Below are 6,022 nucleotides of genomic sequence, written 5' to 3' on the forward strand. Positions count from 1 at the left end.
ACTTACATTCATTAAAAAGCCTGGTTGTGCCAAGCGCTGTACTAGCGCCAGCAACCTTCTCTCCCATCCCCAACCGCACACTAATATTAGGGATAGAAACAAAGTATAATAAATTGTTAAATTTTAAGTGGGCAGCTGGCGATGTCTCCTTGCAAAGCCCTTGGCTAATCTATGTGTGTTATTTTTGTCACAGCTAAAAATATCCCGTGCATTGTTGTTAGAATAACGCGGCTGATTAGAAATGACCGTTGGAGGCTTCAGCATGACTTGAAAGCACAGCTGCCTGGTATCAGGTGGGAGTCAGTATTTCCAGGCAGCATCTAGTACTGCCCTACTAAGAGGATCTGCCCAGCAACCATCAGTGTTTTGTGATGCAGGCAGCCAAACACCACGTCAGTAGAACAAACAAGAGATAACCTGGGAAGTGAGTTGTCATCACCTTCTGATCGATATTTTTTCCCCAAGGGAGAAAAATTTTCTACACTGTTTAACCCTTCTACATCTAGGTTTTTCTATGTTTCTTGGAAAGTTGTTTTTACCCCAAATCAGATTCATCCTAGATTAATCTCATCACCTACATATCTGTTCTTCTCTAATCCCTAATAATGAAATTTCTTGTTTGTTTCAAAATAAATTTCATTAAATCTGTCTTTTGGGATGCAAAAATTTATTTTTCCTCCATATCACTCAGTTAAATCTATTGGTTTTTGACATTGTGAAGTCTGTCTTTTATTATCTGAGCACAGTTAAATTAATATAGGATATTGAAAAAGAATGATGATTCTTCCATTATTAACTTCTATGAGTTTCAAACTAATAACTTAGAAATAAAGAAACATATGTCTCAATGCTGGACTCAATGCTAGATTATCCTGAAACTGAGTATTTATTGAGAAACATCTTATTCCAAGAGTTTGAAAAGGGAAACAGAATTATTTATCATCACTAATGCTTATTACATGTTATACATGAAAATATCTTATATAGTGTAACATTTAATAGAATGCCTAACTTTCTAATGAGAAAATTACTTGATCTTGAAAAATCTTTGTGAACTCTGACTTCTACAAACAACAGCAAAGAGCTCTTACAATCTAATAACCTGATTAGCAACCTGGGTTGCTTTACTTTGGGATCTAGACAAGAACATTGAAAAAAAAGATCATCACTAGAACATTTAGAATGTTTGTAAAGGACACTTCATAAAAGAATAAAATTTTGTTATTTTTGCATAGTATAAGAGGCTGAAAAAAGAAATTAGGACACAAAATTAATCTATGAGAATTTCTGAAGATTTTAATGCCCTTGCTATAATTTGAAAGGAATTTCTAACTTTTTTTTAATTAAAAAGTTCAATAAACAATATGTTCACCTGGTCCCAAAGCCACAAAGTATTAAAATTGTATCCTAAAGTGTTCCTTTTCATCTGACTAGGTCTCAACATGCCCCTCCCCTCAAGTACCAGCCCCTTAGCTCCAAAGGTCCATTGTCATTTTTGCAGCCATATAGTTTCTGTTGTACATTTTACACAAACAGTATCCCATTGAATGAATAGATATAATTTGACAGGCCGCTGTAGAAAGACATTTCAATTGTTTACTATTTTTTATGATTATAAACAATGCAGCCTGACTAAAGTAGAACATATATCATATTGTTTTTGTGCTAATATATAGGATTAATTACCCAAAATGGAATTTCTGAGTCAAAGGCATATATTTTTGCGTTTTGATAAATATTGCAAAATTATCATCTGTAAGGGTTACACCAATTCATGCTCTTTCCAGAAATATATGAATTCTTTACCCCACAACTAATAGAGTATGTTATTAAGCATTTGGATTTTTTTTTAATTTTCTTTGGTGAAAAATGGCATATCAGTATATGCTTTTAATTTGCACTTCTTATGAATGCACTTAAGGATTTTTCAAGTTTAAAAACTTTTTTCACATATTTAATACCAATTTGCTTTATGTGTAATAAATGTCTATTTATATCCCTTGGATCTTTTCTATGACAGTTAAAAAATCAATTTCTAAGAATTCTTCATACAGTAGGGAGGGTCACCTGAGATATGAGCTGGTATTTCTTCCCCAGTTTGTTATTGTCTTTTGACTTTGCTTTTGTTGTATTTTCAGGTAAGAAGTTTTTCTTCTGTAGTGGAATTCAACCAGTCTTTCCTATAATGAGTCTAGATTTGGAGACTCAGAAAGGTTCTCCTAACCTCAAGGTAATGAAAGAAATGTACCATATTTTCTTTTAGAATTTATATGGCTTTTTTTCTTTCTGTATTTAAATCCTTCCTCCATTTAGATTTGTCCTGGTTAAGGGTGTGAGGCATGTATACTACATTTTTTTTTCCTACAGTCATGCAGTTGGGTTATTTATAATCCTTTCCACTTATTGAAATTCCATTTTCTAAATTGTCTCATGAAATGTTTCTCAGTCCACAAAGACTTAGTTTTCAGCACTGTCATGGCCCTTGGGATTTTACCACTGTACTGTTTTTATGATAATGTATGTGTGTAGGGCTTGACAATTTATAATGTCATTTTGTATATAGCTCATTTAATACCCTTATTTACTACATTTTAAAGTAAAGAATCTGACACTCTGATCAAATAGATTTGGAAAAAAAGAGCTATGACTCTGGAGGTGTAACATTTGGGCACAAGTGTTGTGCTCTGTCTACTGTACTAAATACATAAATGCTGTGTTACCATACATACGTATGTTTTGTTTCCCTGAAGACATGGACTGTGTCTGCTGTTTTTCCACCATAGCAACTAGAAGTTACTTATACCAGACACTCAATAAACATTTGATTATTGACTAATGTGTTATGGCTTCTTCTGATAAATCTCTGCTAAATTTTGTTCACATAGACCTGTTGGCTCCAAAACTAGGTAAGAATCCCTGCTTTCCATTCATCTCTGTTTTCTAATGCAATGACTAGCATTACTATGTGGGAGCTCTGATAATAACAGGAATCAGGTTGAACCAGATGCTAGAATAAAAAAGGTAGAGGTCTTCCCTCAAAAGCCCTGTATTAACCTTAAAAAGAAATTCAATGAAACTGAACTCAAATATAATTGAAAGCATTTATTACATAGCTGTTGAGGGACACTAATTCCAGGCAGTAAAATGGGTAGAGAAAATGATTACTGATTGGATGTCACAATTTCACAATTCTGGTTCCAGCTCAGCCACAAAAGATGACTTTTTTAAAATCCCCCTTTTCCCCCCAAATCACCCAGTATCTATTTCCCGCAATGTCTGGAAATGATACCTTAAATTTCTTCTTGGACCCATCCCTTCCACCACTCTCAATTCATTTGGGTCTAGAAAAACCAAATCATCAATCAATGAAGGCACCACATCTCCCAGGCCATTGAGACAGGTTCAGAGACATACATTTATTTAGTCAGAGATAATAGAAAGAAGTGAGATATTTTCTGGAGTTTCTAGGAAAGCAGTGGGTACAGTTTGCTATCAGACCCGAACAAGAGAGATGACAATTTGCCACCACATTAAACCTGAGAATTAAATAAATACACAGAGGAAAGAAGAGTTAAACAGAGCTGGAGAACAGCTGCATAATTTTGATTACATGTTCTTTTGTCCTTGAATAGTCTTTAATGTCAGCTCCACTTCCAGACATTTCAGTTAATTGCACCAATAAATTCCACCCTCCTGTTTTTGGTTTGCTTTGAAAGAATGCTACCCAATAGAACAACAAAAGTACTTGGGTCTTAGTTTCTCTTCTGTAAAATAGTTTGGGAATGTCACTTCCAATGCTAAAATCATATGAGATAAAGGTACCTTTATGGATAAAGGATGTCAGTCTCACTAAGCACATAGTTCTTGAATTTTAGATATTGACCCATGCTATTAATACCTGAATCCATGTATTGACTAGTCATGGATATCTGCTCTTACTCCTTGGAAATGTTAGCGGTTCCATTTCCCGTTTCCCCAGAGAATAAGAAAATAACTAAATTACTCCAACTGAATATGTGAGGACTCAAGTTTTTTCTTGATTTTATAGCACCTTATTTTGCAATTTATCATTCATGTGTACCTCTTTAATTACATAAAAAAATTATCTAACAGATACTTTGTCTTATAGTTGATTGTTCCAATAAAATTTTATAGAGTGTCACTTGGAATTAATTGGTTAGCTGAGACAGATACCCACAATACTAGTGATAGGAGTTTATTTCCTCCTAATGCAAAAGCAATTTGGAAGCAAGCAGTCGATCGCTCATATAGCAGCTCCATGAAAACCCAAGACACAGCCTTCTTCCAGCTCTAGGCTCTGACATCCCAAGGGATTTGCCTTTCTGCTCATGGTCCAGGACAGCTGATAAATTTGAGACTGTGGTCTCATTCTTTTGTATGGTGATTAGAAAATGTGTAATATTTCCTCCATGTCTTTACTTGGCAAAATACAAAGCTGGCAAACTTACGTTGAGGCCCTTACCCTCCCCCCACCACTCGTATCCATTCCCCATTCCAGACAAAGTTTAAACAATTTTATACTGGTCCAGGAAATTCAAACTTGGAAACTACCGGCTTATTGTAAATTCAGCATTCACACAGAAACTGAAGTAGTGAACTAGAGGCATAAATTAAATTAAAATAACCTTCCTACTTACATCTAGATATGATCAACATACCAACAGATTGAATAATTTCAGAAATGTGATGTGGAAGAGGAAATAAATTACTGTTTTAGTCTCTTTCTATAACACAGGAATAGTATTCTCATAGTATGCTGGAGCATTAAATGAAAGGATTTCAATATTACTCCAAAAAGATACAAAAGTAACATTTTCTGCAGTATAGTACACTGTGCTTAATAGTAGGGATATAGAAGCTACAATGTCTAGGTTGTATCCTAGCTCTATTTAGTGGCTGTGACCTCTGTTTCTTTATGCCTCAGTTTCCTTGTCTGTAAAATGGACTTTAGAGCAGTGGTTGTCAATCAGGGGTGATTTACAAAAGTCCCCCAGGGGACATTTGGTAATGTCTGCAGACATTTTTGGTTACACACTGGGGACAGGTGTGTGACTGGCATTTATTCGGTAGAATGCTGCTAAACATCCTGCAAACCAGCAGTGCAGTCCCCCACTACCCAGAATCATCCAAATGGTGAATAGCGCCAATGTTAGGAAACGCTACCGGATGATACTTGGGATGATTTAATATCTGTAAAGCACTTGGAACAGTAACCACTGCTTAAGTGTTAGCTGCTATACTATTATGACCAAGCTTTTTGTTAAGAGTTTTATACAAATTTTCTCATTTAACTTATACAACCCATAATGAAGAGGTACCATTATTATCACTGTTCTATAGGTGAGGAAATGAGACTTAGGAGTGGTTAACTTGCCCAAGATCACAGTTAATGATAGGGCTGGCCCTCAAACCCAGGTTTATGTGACACCAAAACCCATGCTTTTAACACTAGCGAAACTGATCCTTAGATATTACATGTATCCAACCCATGGAGGAGCAGGCAAAAAAAAAAAAAAAAAAAAAAAGACATTACATGTAAATTGGGAACTTTGTTAAAGGCAGTCTGCCTTAAGCCCTCCTCTGAATCCCCTCATTATGCTGCCTCCCAGTAGCCTGGGTCTGGATGATTCATCCCAAGCTGTTGTTTTCCTTCACTATCATATAGAACTAACTCTAACAAAGTTAATTCTAATTTTCAAATCTGTTTTAGGGGTTCTTTTTAGAGAATTAAAATGGACATCCCTGTAAATGTCACACACATTGACATCCATTACAACTTCTTCACTTATAACCTTACAATGGTAACCATAGTCTCAGGACAACAACAAAATTGTGACACATGCTGCAACAAAAAATTTTTATGCTATCTGGACGGAGAAGTATCGAAAATGGAGTGTAAATGATGTCGGAATTTAGAGACATTTATGGTGTATGGGAAGAATTATTTGAAAGATTGACTGAAATCTTTCAGAGACCATTAAAGAACAAATCCCAGAAATAG

The sequence above is a fragment of the Eulemur rufifrons genome, chromosome 16, assembly GCF_041146395.1.
Source record: "Eulemur rufifrons isolate Redbay chromosome 16, OSU_ERuf_1, whole genome shotgun sequence".
Classification (NCBI taxonomy): Eukaryota; Metazoa; Chordata; class Mammalia; order Primates; family Lemuridae; genus Eulemur; species Eulemur rufifrons.